Raw genomic sequence first — 14,167 nt, forward strand, 5'->3', positions numbered from 1 at the left:
TATTGAGAAGTTGTACCAAGCCAAGTTACTACAAAAAAGTATCGCATGAGTGCAATTATTAGGTGCCTTTCTAGATAAATTTAGACGACGCCAATAGGAGCCCCTTCAAATTATTCGAAAAAGTGCATTTTAAGATAGTTGTAAAAGAATCAAATACGATTGTTTAGTTGTTTATTAATTTGAATAAAAATGTATAAATTATTCCAGATATAACACTTATACGAATATAAAAACACATTGAACATAATACCTTAAAAAGAATTACGTTGATTTATAAGTTGCAGTTCTGCTATATTCTGCTGATGCTCCAGCGACTATCAGTGTTTATTTTTGATTGAGGCAGCGTGTCTGGAAAAATATCAGAAAAACTATCACTTTATTCTATTTGTCAAAAGTCAAAAATTGTTCACCAATATAGCTTTCAATTCTAAGCGTAACAAGTATATACGGCCGTAGATAGAAATAACATTTTGACAATGTTTTCTATAAAAATAAAATTTTGGTAGATTATTTTTGGCTCGAGTGGCAACCATGATTATGAACCGATATGGACCAATTTTTGTGTGATTGGGGATCGGTTATATATAACTATAGACCGATATGGATCAATTTTGGCATGGTTATTAGCGGCCTTATACTAACACCACGTTGCAAATTTCAACCGGATGAATTTTGCTCCTCCAAGAGGCTCCGGAGGACAAATCTGGGGATCGATTTATATGGGGGCTATATATAATTATGGACCGATATGGACCAATTCTTGCGTGGTTGTTAGAGACGATATACTAATACCACGTACCAAATTTCAACCGGATCGGATGAATTTTGGTTCTCTAAGAGGCACCGGAGGTCAAATCTGGGGATCGGTTTATATGGGGGCTATATAATTATGGGCCGATGTGGACCAATTTTTGCATGGTTATTAGAGAACATATACCAACACCATGTACCAAATTTCAGCCGGATCGGATGAAAGTTGCTTCTCTTAGAGGCTCCGCAAGCCAAATCGGGGGATCGGTTTATATGGGGGCTATATGTAATTATGAACCGATATGGACCAATTTTTGCATGGTTGTTAGAGACCATATACTAACACCATGTACCAAATTTCAGCCGGATCGGATGAAATTTGGTTCTCTTAGAGCCTCCGCAAGCCAAATCGGGGGATCGGTTTATATGGGGGCTATATGTAAAAGTGGACCGATATGGACCAATTTTTGCATGGTTGTTAGAGACCATATACTTACACCATGCGGCTTCTACATAGCGCCGATATAAATGCTCATTTTAATAGAAATATTGCTCAGAAGTGATACAATCTTGAGTATAGCATTGTTGGCGTGAATGAAAACATCTCTAATTTTTATGCATCTATACTGCATGAATTGGTTGCAATAACGTAAACGAATGATCAAGAACTATTTTGATTACTCGTTTACATTACTGCCAGCGATTCATGCAGTGTGGATGCACTGCCTACTTTATTGTATACCAAAAAGCGCATCTTAACTATTACTGCTGAAGTATTTTTTGCTGGGTAGCTTAGATTGCAGATTGTTGCACATCGAAACAGCTGTTAAACACGCTTTTATTTAGGGCGAATTGAAAATACAAACGAGAGTAACAGGTTGGCTGATAAGTCCCCGGTCTGACACATAGATGGCGTCGCTAGTATTAAATGCATATTATTTTTATATAGTACCAACCTTCAAATGATTCGTGTCAAAATTTGACGTCTGTAAGTCAATTTGTGAGATAGAGCGTCATTTGTGAAGCAACTTTTGTTACTGTGAAAAAAATTGAAAAAAAGGAATTTCGTGTTTTGATAAAATACTGTTTTCTGAAGGGAAAAATACGGTGGAAGCAAAAACTTGGCTTGATAATGCGTTACCGGACTCTGCCCCAGGTAAATCAACACTAATAGAATGGTATGCACAATTCAAGCGTGGTGAAATGAGCACGGAGGACGGTGAACGCAGTGGACGCCCGATAGATGTGGTTACCGACGAAAACATCAAAAAAATCCACAAAATGATTTTGAATGACCGTAAAATGAAGTTGATTGAGATAGCAGATGCCAAAGGAACGTGTTGGTCATATCATTCATCAATATTTGGATATGCGGAAGCTCTGTGCAAAATGGGTGCCGGGCGAGCTCACATTTGACCAAAAACAACAACGTGTTGATAATTCTGAGCGGTGTTTGCATCTGTTAACTCGTAATACACACGAGTTTTTCCGTCGATATGTGACAATGGATGAAACATGGCTCCATCACTACACTCCTGAGTCCAATCGACAGTCGGCTGAGTGGACAGCGACCGGTGAACCGTCTCCGAAGCGCGGAAAGACTCAAAAGTCCGCTGGCAAAGTAATGGCCTCTGTTTTTTGGGATGCGCAGGGAATAATTTTTATCGATTATCTTGAGAAGGGAAAAACCATCAATGGTGACTATTATATGGCGTTACTGGAGCGTTTGAAGGTCGAAATCTCGGCAAAACGGCCCCATATGAAGAAGAAAAAAGAGTTGTTCCACCAAGACAACGCACCGTGCCACAAGTCATTGAGAACGATGGCAAAAATTCATGAATTAGACTTCGAATTGCTTCCCCACACACCGTATTCTCCAGATCTAGCCCCCAGCGGCATTTTTTTTTTGTTCTCAGACCTCAAAAGGATGCTCGCAGGGAAAAAATTTGGCTGCAATGAAGAGGTGATCGCCGAAACTGAGGCCTATTTTGAGGCAAAACCGAAGGAGTACTACCAAAATGATATACAAAAATTGGAAGGTCGTTATAATCGTTGTATCGCTCTTGAAGGGAACTATGTTGAATAATAAAAACGAATTTTGCAAATAGTGTTTTTCTTTGTTAGACCGGGGGCTTATCAGCCAACTAGTTATAGGACGCGTGTATTGTGGTTGTTTTTCAATATCTGCACTACAGCTGATTAATTTACAAAGAAGAGGTATTTCATATGTTTAGTGCCGCCACAATAAAAACGAGATTACATATTTTTAAAATAAAAGTAAATGCGATTTTTTTTTGTCCTTACCATTATGGATGCACAATTGGATAGTAGTTCTTCCGACGACGATGAATAAGTTACAATACGTAGGACTTGAACCTTCATATCTTTCCATTATAAATAGGTTATTGTTATCACTTTTCTTTAGTGATTGAATGTTAATAATAGTTGTTAACAATAATAAAATTATACAATTTTCCTTTTTACCAGCACAATAAAAGTTTCGTTTTATTTTGTTTTTCTTGAGTGTAATAACAAATAACAATGGCCAGCTTTTGCACAATTTGTTAGTGGAACCCGTATCTACGACAATGTCGTTACATATATAAATATTAGATTAATAAAAATTGTTCAGTAATTGCACATTGATTATAGATAATTTTATATTCCAACGGAATTAAATATTTTATTGCATGTTATCGAAGAAAAGTAGTAATAGATTGCAATTTTTTGTTTGTTGTAAAGAACAAGGCCAAAGTTAATAATAAACTGCAAACAAATTTCCTATAGTTGGCATGAGCTATTCAAAATCACATGTAACCATTGGTTTAGTTAAGTTGGAGCCCTCGACCAGAAACATTTTAGCCCAACACCAGAATTTTAATCTGTACAAGGTTTTTAGGTAGAACATGTACTGAAAAAAATATTGCCCTAATATCATAGATTATGCAAGCTATTTTATTTATTTATTTTTTTATTTACAAGATTAGACGTAGTAAAATATAAGAATAATATTAGAAGTGCTACTGTCTTGGGTACACAGAAAAAATATTCTTTGTCGTCAATCACGAAATTAATTGATTCAATTAATTTTTAATTGAAATGTCTTCAATCACAGAAATGATAGTATCAATCACCAAAGTCAATTAAAACAAGTATATACAGCATTAAATTCGGCCGGGCCGAATCTTAAAAACCCACCACCGTACCCACCATCACCAATTTGTTGAACCAATTAAAAATTTAATTGAAATTTTTTTTGAAATTCAATTAATTGTAATTGGAAAAATTAACTAATTAATTAATAAAATTAATTATGATTAAATTAATCTATAATAAGTGTATTATAATAATTTAAATTAATAGCGTAAACTATATAATAACAATCTGATTATAATATTAAATATATTGTTTCATTAAAGGGTGATACGGTGAAAATTTGGTCAATATAAACTTGACGTATTTCTTTCAAGTTTGCATTTAACAAACCTGAACACCCCTCATTTTGAAGTTGTGTGTGTGTGTGTGGAATGTTGCTCCTATTTTGATTTTGGAATTCTCTCCTCAGTTGTCAAAATGCCTCCAAGCAAGAAGAGCAGCGTATCAAAATTTTGCTCGCGCATCGCGAAAATCCGAGCTACTCGCACGCAAAGCTGGCAAAATCGCTAAAAGTTGCCAAGTCAACCGTTACAAATGTAATTAAAGTGTTTGGGGAACGTTTGTCGACAGTCAGGAAGTCTGGATCGGGGGGAAATCGAAAACCGGAAGCCGCTGGGACGACAAAGAGAGTTGCCGGTAGTTTCAAGCGAAATAATCTCTCTCCGAGATGCCGCAAATAAGCTGGGTGTATCGTCTACAAACGTGCATGGAGCCAAAAAACGAGCCGGACTATCGACTTACAAGAAGGTAGTGACTCCAAATCGCGATGATAAACAAAATACGACGGCCAAAGCGCGATCCCGGAGGCTGTACACGACGATGCTGACGAAGTTTGACTGCGTGTTAATGGACGACGAAACCTACGTCAAAGCCGACTACAAGCAGATTCCGGGACAGGAGTTTTATACGGCAAAAGGAAGGGGAAAGGTAGCAGATATTTTCAAGCACATAAAACTGTCGAAGTTCGCAAAGAAATATCTGGTTTGGCAAGCCATCTGTACCTGTGGCTTGAAAAGCAGCATTTTCATAGCTTCCGGGACTGTCAACCAAGAAATTTACGTGAAAGAGTGTTTGAATAAACGTCTGCTGCCTTTCCTGAAGAAACACGGTTGTTCCGTACTGTATTGGCCGGATTTGGCATCTTGCTATTACGGTAAAAAGGCCATGGAGTGGTACACCGTCAACAACGTGCAGGTGGTTCCCAAGGACAAGAACCCTCCCAACACGCCAGAGCTCCACCCAATTGAGAAATACTGGGCTATTGTCAAGCGGAACCTAAAGAAGACAAAAAAAAACTGCTAAGGACGAGCAGCAGTTCAAGGCAAACTGGCTTTCTGCGGCGAAGAAGGTGGACAAGGTGGCTGTACAAAATCTGATGGCAGGTGTCAAGCGTGAGGCCCGGCAATTCGGATTTGGAAAAGCGAAAGCCTAACCGAATACTTTTCCTGAATTTTATACTAATTGAACTTGAAAAAGAAATTTAATTTGATTTTTTAAATAAACGATTTCGCCGATTTACATGCATTTTCCCTTGACCAAATTTTGACAGTATCACCCTTTAATTATATTGCTGACTGATTAGTGATGTACCCGATTTTCTTTAATACAAACTAGAGGTGTGCATGTGAGTAATAGTTTACTCACGCTCACGCACACTCACGGCAGAAAAATCATACTCACGCACACTCACGCACGATACGCACACTCACGAAAAGAAAATTTGTACACACTCACGCACGAAAGGAAAATTTGTACACACTCGCGCACGAAAATACCGTGACTCACGAAAAATATCGTGACTCACGAAAAATATCGTAACTCACGAAAATTATCGTGACTCACGAGTAATTTTATGATTCATTTACCTTACCGAACATGAGCATTATTAAAATCGAGAGTGTTATTAAACTCTTAACATCCCAGGTGTCACTAAAATTGTAATTGAATTTAACTATTAAGCGTCTTATGTTGGTGAGCAGGAATATTTTCGTGAGTGTAATTCGTTACTCACGCACACTCACGAAGATATTATTTTCGTGACTCACGCTCACTCACGACATTTTGGTTTGTTAATCACGCTCATGTCATGAGCGTGACTCACGACTCACGCACGAATCACGAAAATTTTCGTGAGTCACGACAATTTCGTGTCACGTGCACACCTCTAATACAAACCAGTTAACTTAATACATTAGTAAACTGCTGATGTCAGCTTCTTAAATATCCAGTTAATTTTTCTAATCGTCGTCACATGTCAACAACAACTGGCTACGTCAACTATTGGCGCTTACTTTATTTAAATCAAACATGGACTTTGCACTTGACATTGTGCACTTATTTATTATTATCGAAAGTGGGGATTATATTAATTTGTTGAAATATCTAGAACTCCTAAGATAGATATTTTTTGAAAATTAGAAACTAGCGGAGTTCAAGGTACATAAAATAACAAAATAGGAATTCATGTGTGTCCAAAAACAAGACACGCGACTTTTGTTCTCACAGGTTGAAGGCAGAATTTACGTTCTTATGAGAGACGAGAGAAGCCCAGGGCAACGTTAACCTTTATCAAAATATTTTAAATCATTTTATATTGGTTTTTGAAACCAATTAACAGCCAAAAGGATTGAGTTCACGGTTGCCACTCGAGCCATAAATAATCTACCAAAATTAGGAGAAAATTGTACAAAAAACTACCAAATAAATATATATTATTATGGAAAATTTTACTTTTTATCAAAATTTTATTTCTATAGATAATTTTGTCAAAATTTTATTTCTATTGAAAAGTTTGTCAAGATTGTATTTTTAAAATTTTATTTCTATAGAAAATTTTGTTGAATTTTTTTATTTTTATAGAAAATTTTGTCAAAATTTATTTCCATAGAAAATTTTCTTAAAATTTATTTCCATAGAAAATTTTCTTAAAATTTTATTTTTATAGATCTAAATTTTATTTAAAAATTTTATTTCTATGGAAAATTTTTCAATATTTTATTGCTATAGAAAATTTTGTCTAAATTTTATTTCCGTTGGAAATTTTTTCAAAATTTTATTTCCGTAAGAAATTTTGTCAAAATTTTATTTCCATGGAAAATCTTGTAAAGATTGTATTCCTATAGATTTTTTTTTTTAATTTTTCTTGAATTATCTTAAAAATCTTAAAATTTTATTTTTATAGATCTAAATTTTATTTAAAAATTTTATTTCTATGGAAAATTTTTCAATATTTTATTGCTATAGAAAATTTTGTCTAAATTTTATTTCCGTAGGAAATTTTTTCAAAATTTTATTTCCGTAGGAAATTTTGTCAAAATTTTATTTCCATGGAAAATCTTGTAAAAATTGTATTCCTATAGATTTTTTTTTTAATTTTTCTTGCAGAATTGTGTCAATTTTAGTTCCATACAAAATTTTCTCAAAATTTTAAAATTTTTCACATTTATAGATAATTTCGTCAGCAAAATTTTATTTCCGTAGAAAATTTTGTCGAAACTCTTCCTCTGTTGGTTAAGCTACACTTGAAGTTTAGTCAATGCATGGTTTTAAGCTGAGATCAAAGACAACAATAAATTTTATTTCCGTAGAAAATTTTGTAAAAATATTATTTCTATAGAATTTTTTTAAATTTTATTTCTATAGAATTTTTTTAAATTTTATTTCTATAGAAGTATTTTAAATTTTACTTCCATGGAAAATTGTGTAAAAATTTTAATTCTATAAAATATTATATCAAACTTTTATTTCTATAAAAAGTTTTGTCAAAATTTTATTCCTATAAAAACTTTTGTCAATATTTTATTTCTATAGAAAATTTTTTTCAATGTTTTATTTCTATAGAATCTTTTGTCAAAATTGTATTCCTATAGAATCTTTTGTCGAAATTTTATTTCTATAGAAAATTTTGTTATAATTTTATTTCTATAGAAAATTTTGTCAGCAAAATTTTATTTCAATAGAAAATTTTGTCAACATTTCTTTTCTATAGAAAATTATGTTAAAATTTTACTTTCATGAAAAATTGTGTCAAAAGTTTATTTCTATAGAATTTCTTTTTATAGAAAATTTTGTCAAAATTTTATTTCTATAGAATTTTTTTTGGAAATTTAACTTTCATGGAAAATTTTGTTAAAATTTTATTTTTGTAGAAAATTTTCTCAAAATTAGTTTCCTATAGATAATTTTGCCAAAATTTTATTTCGTTATTGTTTTTTTTTTGCAGCTTAAAACCATACATTGACTAAACTACAAGTGTAGCTTAACCAACAGAGGAAAACAATGTTTGTCAAATTTATTTGGGCAAAGCCCTATAGACTGGAAGATGGTTAGATGGACGCACGTTTCGGAATTACCACATTCCTCATCAGCATCCTCTACTTGCAGCAAAACTATCAACCAATTATGAGAATAAATTCAGACAGTTTATTAAACCCAACAAAAACCACACTTGAACCCTCCGAAAAAAGGTTTTACGTTGATAGCCGGCTTATGCCGAAATAAATTCGAAAAAAACATATCTCTTTTCCTATGCCACTGTCAAATCATCGATTTGAATTCAGTTGGCTGGGTTTATTTTGAGCGTGCCTCCTCTTCCAAATAAATTTGAAAAACATTCTTTTCCTCTGTTCACAGAAAAAATATCACCAAAATATTTCCAATTAAAAAGTTAATTGAAGTTGAAAATTTTTTCAATTAATAAATTAATTGATACAATTAACTTTTTAATCATGATAGAAACATTAAGTTAATTAAGTCAATGATTGAAAATTTTAAAATTTGTAATTAAAAAATTAACTTTTTAATCTAATTCGGAAGACTAATTAAAAATGTATTTCAAACAATCATTTGTTAATCCAAATAAAAACTCTAAGCCAATTCAGAAAGTAATTAAAAATAGTTAATTAAAAATAGTTATCAACATCAATTAAATTTTTAATTGAATCAATTAAAAAATTAATTGAAATTTGCTGAAAAAATCAATTAATTTTTTAATCAAGAATTTTTTCTATGCCCAATTAAAACTGTGATTGATACTATCATTTTCGTGATTGAAGACATTTCAATTAAAAAATAATTGGATCAATTAATTTGGTGATTGAATCAGAAAATTTTTTTTTTGTGTGTTGGTTAAGCTACACTTGTAGTTTAGTCAATGTATGGTTTTAAGCTGCAATAAAAAACAACAACAATGCTTAAAGAACAAAACCAACAATAACAAAACAAATTTTATTTCTATAAAACTTGGTCAAAATATTATTTCTATAGAAAATTTTGTCAAAATTTTATTTCCGTAGAAAATTTTATTTCGATAGAAAATTTTCTCAATATTTTTTTTCTATAGAAAATTTTGTCAAAAATTTATTTCTCTAGACAATTTTGTCAAAATTTTATTTCTATAGAAAATTTTGTAAACATTTTATTACTATAGAAAATTTTGTCAAAATTTTATTCCTACAGAAAATTTTATTTCTGTAGAAAATTTGGTCAAAATGTTACTCCTATCGTAAAGTTTGTCAATATTGCAATTTTATAGAAAATTGTATTAATATTTTCTATAGAAAAAATTTATTTTTTTAAACTTTATGTCAATAGAAAATGTCAAAATATTATTTCTATATAAAATTTTGTTAAAATGTTGTTTTTATAGAAAATGTTGTCAAAATTTTATTTCTAAAGGAAATTGTGTCATAACTTTATTTCTATAGAAAATTTTGTCAAAATTTTATTTATAGAAAATTTTGTTAAAATTCTGTATCAAAATTGTCAAAATTTTATTTCTATATTTTGTAAAAATTTTATTGCTATAGAAAATGTTGTCAATATTTTATTTCTATAGAAAATTTTGTCTAAATTTTATTCCTATAGAAAATATTGTTAATATCTTATTTCTATAGAAAATTTTGTCAAAATTTTATGTCTGTAGAAAATTTTGTTAAAATTCTATATCTATGGAAAATTTTGTCAAAATTTAATTTTGTCAAAGTTTCATTTCTTTTGTCAAAAAAAAAAAAATTTTTTTTCTATAAAAAATTTTATTTCAAAAGAAATTTTTTCTCAAATTGTTGACATTTTATTTCTATATAAAATTTTGTCAAAATTTTACTTCTATAAAAATTTTGTCAAAGATTTGTTTCTATTTAAAATTTTGTTAAAATTCTACTTGCAAAATTTTATTTTTTGTATAATTTTGTAAAAATTTTATTTCTTCAGAAACGTTTGTCAATGTTTTAGTTCTATAGAATTTTTTGTCAAAATTTTATTTCTTTAAATAAATTTTGTTAAGATTTTATTTCTATAGAAAATGTTTCATAAAATCCACTGGAAATTCTTTCATGTAACGCGCTACGACGAGGTGTCCGCCAAAAGAAACTATTATAGTGGTACACGGACGAAAAAGACTGTTTTTCATTTGTTTGGGTGTAAAAATATATGTTTGGAACTCAAATTTTTTAACACAATATTTTTAAGTGCAAGCATATAATGTTCATAATCTAGCATAACATGTTTGGGACATATATGTTAATATGTTAGAACATATTATGTTTGGGACATAAAATGTTTGTAAATAAAGATGCAAACATATATTAATTTAGAAATAGCTTATAAACATATATGTGTTTAGAAAGAGAGACCTAGAGAATATGCTGCAAATAATGGAAGTAACCAATTGGCGCCTTAAAAATATTTCCACACAAAGAAAATTTCATTACAATTTTTATACCCTTCACCACTACTGTGGTACAGGGTATAATAAGTTTGTGCATTTGTATGTAACGCCAAGAAGTAGTGGTCATAGACCCATCTTTTAGTATACCGATCGGCTTAGAATTAAATTCTGAGTCGATTTAGCGATGTCCGTCTGTCTGTCTGTCCGTCCGTCCGTCTGTATATGTAATTTTGTGCACAAAGTACAGCTCGCAATTTAAGTCCCATCGTCCTCAAATTTGGCATAGGGCCGTTTCTTGGGACAGAGACAATCGCTATTGGTTTTGGAAAAAATCGGTTCAGATTTAGATATAGCTGCCATATATATTTATCCCCGATTTGGTCATAGTTAGCGTGTTTATCAACCGATTTTCTTGAAATATCGTACATCCAAATATTTTATGAATCTCGAAAATCTTGCAAAATATCAGACAAATCGGTTCAGATTTAGATATAGCTCCCATATATATCTTTCGTCCGATTAAGACTCATATGACCACAGAGGTCAAAGTTTACTACCGATCTACGTGAAATTTTGCACAGAGGCTAGAGTTGACATTCTACCAATGCTTGGTAAATTTGATTGAAATCGGTTGAAATTTAGATATAGCTCCCATATATATCATTCGTGCGATTTGAACTTATATGGCCACAAAAGCCAGAGTTTTGCCGTGATTTGCTTCAAATTTTGCACAAGGGGTACGTTTAATAGTATCGTTAAGTGTGTAAAATTTTGTTAAAATCGGTTCAGATTTAGATATAGCTCACATATATATCTTTCGCCCGATTTGGACTTATATGGTCTCAAAAGCCAGAGTTTTTCCCTGACTTACTTCAAATTTTGCACAAGCGGTACTTTTAGCGATACTATTGTATGTGCCAAATATGGTGAAAATCGATTCAGATTTAGATATAGCTACCATATATATCTTTCATCCGATTTGAACTTATATGGCCTCAAAATCCAGGGTTTTGCCGTGATTTGCTTCAAATTTCGCACAGGGTGTACGTTTAGTAGTATTGGTAATTGTGCCAAATTTGGTTGAAATCGGTTCAGATTTAGATATGGCCCCATATATATCTTCCGTCCGATTTGCACTCATATGACTAGGGGGGGTCAAAGTTATACTCCCATTTACGTGAAATTTCATTTCATCATTGCATAGATAGCAGAACTATTATTCTAACTATACATGTCAAATTTAGTCAAAATCGGTTCAAATTATATATACACAGAGAATACAGATTGGTTGTGACAATCGAATTTATTGCCAACCTCCTTTTGGCAGTTGTAGCAACTATTAGTTGGCAGTTGTGTCACCCGACTGATTCGGTCGTCACAACTAATATCTCATATGGTATTGGTTGGGTCTGCCAACGACATCGGTTGTAGCTACCTTCTTCATTCGGTTGTGCTGCCCAACCTTAACAATACTCATAGCCAAATTAAAAACTAATTCCTTCCCAAATAAATATTATATTTTATTTTATTTAAATATATGTATAATGGTGCATATAAATTTAAATACAATGTATTTGATATCAAATGATGCAAATTCACTTTATGATTTTTTTACTACAAATAAAATAAAAATTTATTAATAAATTGATTCTTATATATATTCATATAAAAAACAACTAATTACGACAGAAAAGTCGGCCGGGCCGAATATCACGTAACATATGACATGAACATCTGCACCTGTTTAGCTGATTTGGACGTAAAATGGTGAAAATCGGTACTATTGTAACTGTAGCAGATTATAAACATTTACGGACCACCCCATTTGTGGACACATCATGTTGATTCTTACTATAATCTTAACGTAGAAAGGTCGGTTCGAATGGTTCAGAAGTAAATCTGAAATACATTTATCGGAGTATAGAAACTTTTGTATAAATATGTATATGAACGTCAATAATTAGTCCAAAATACCTCAAAACATTTTTCGGACTTCGCCAGGTATCGCGAAAGTTCATATTTCCTTCGGCATGGATTTCTGTTATAAACATCTCTGGTCAGTATTTTAATAAATTAAAAGAAACCGATTTTGATTCACTGGTCAAATCATGGACTGGACGATGCTAGGGATAAATACCTGTTGAAATGTAGCAACGCATCTGTTTTATCATGCAAAGGAATTAAGAAAAATTAAACATACAGTATTACAAATTGGGGTGTATCCCAATCCGGTTTGGAGCATATAATGTAATCTGGACCTACATGGTGTGTCCAACTTTTAAGGTTGTTTTTGTACAATCATGGAGGTACATTTTACACAGCTGCTGTTTCAATTTGTGATGTTATTCTGACATGTAATATAACCTGGCTTCCCTGCATATTTGACTCACTGACCATTGAGGAAGTGTATTTATCATCCTATCTGTTAAATACCGAATTCTCCAGATCATTTAGTGCATGCTTAGATGATTAAAGAATTACGGCAGCTGAAAATTCTGCCGTTTTAATTTGAAGTCAAAAAATAAGTCTCCTTTAGATATGAAATTAATATTTTAATAGAAATGACATTTGTAAAATAATTCAAATGACATTCGGTTGTGAAAACCGTCCGTAAGTGGTGATAACTAAGTGACAGTTACGACAATTAATTACGGCAGGTCGTGTCATCCGAATTCAAGCATAATTTTTCAAAGTAGAGATATTCAGTTCCTACAACTGTCTGTCGTCTATCACAAACGTGAATCCATTGAAATAGTAGAATTATTATAGTAAAGACCAACGTATGATTGCAAATATCTATATCTATCTATATCTACACTGTTAGAAAAATATGTTTTTCATATGTTCCGATATAAACAAAATGTGTTTCGGGCACGATTTTAAACCACAATATATTTAAGTGCGAACATGTAATGTTCCTAAACTAACACTAAATGTTTGGGACATCTATGTTAATATGTTAGAATATATTATGTTTGGGGTATCAATGTTTCATAAAAGTCATATGTGTGAATACAAACATATATAAATTTACAAATTTCGACTAAACATACATATGTTGTGATATTTTATTCAAAGCGACAGAGAGTATAGAGAGAAATAGAGATGGAAACCGGGAGAGTTGACAAAAGATATCAATATAACACAGCAAAAGAGTCAAAAGAGAACAATTTCTGTGAAACCGCTTGTACGTTGTTTCGGAAAACTGTTTTATGATAAGGCCAAAAATTTGATATGTTTAAGTCTAAATATTATTTAATTTGAATAAAGAGAATATACATTCTGAACCAAGATAATAGACATTTGAAAAACAAATAGCTTATGTTTTCGCCTTGAGAGCAGCATTTTATGTATGTGTGGACATGTGTTTTGTTTATCATTTTGGCATTATGGGCACAATTTTTTTCTTGGTTCGTTAAAAGAAATCAGGGGTCTTCATAAAAATAACGAAAGGGCACTATACTCTTTTTAGAGTTGGGACAGTAAAATGAAATAAGGAGGAAATAGTGAAAAATTACACAGTAAAATGTAAAAAAACAAACTTTAGTTCCTCTTTATTAAAAAGTAGTCCACGAGGAGTTGACGGACACCATC

The sequence above is a fragment of the Haematobia irritans genome, chromosome 3, assembly GCF_050003625.1.
Source record: "Haematobia irritans isolate KBUSLIRL chromosome 3, ASM5000362v1, whole genome shotgun sequence".
NCBI lineage: Eukaryota > Metazoa > Arthropoda > Insecta > Diptera > Muscidae > Haematobia > Haematobia irritans.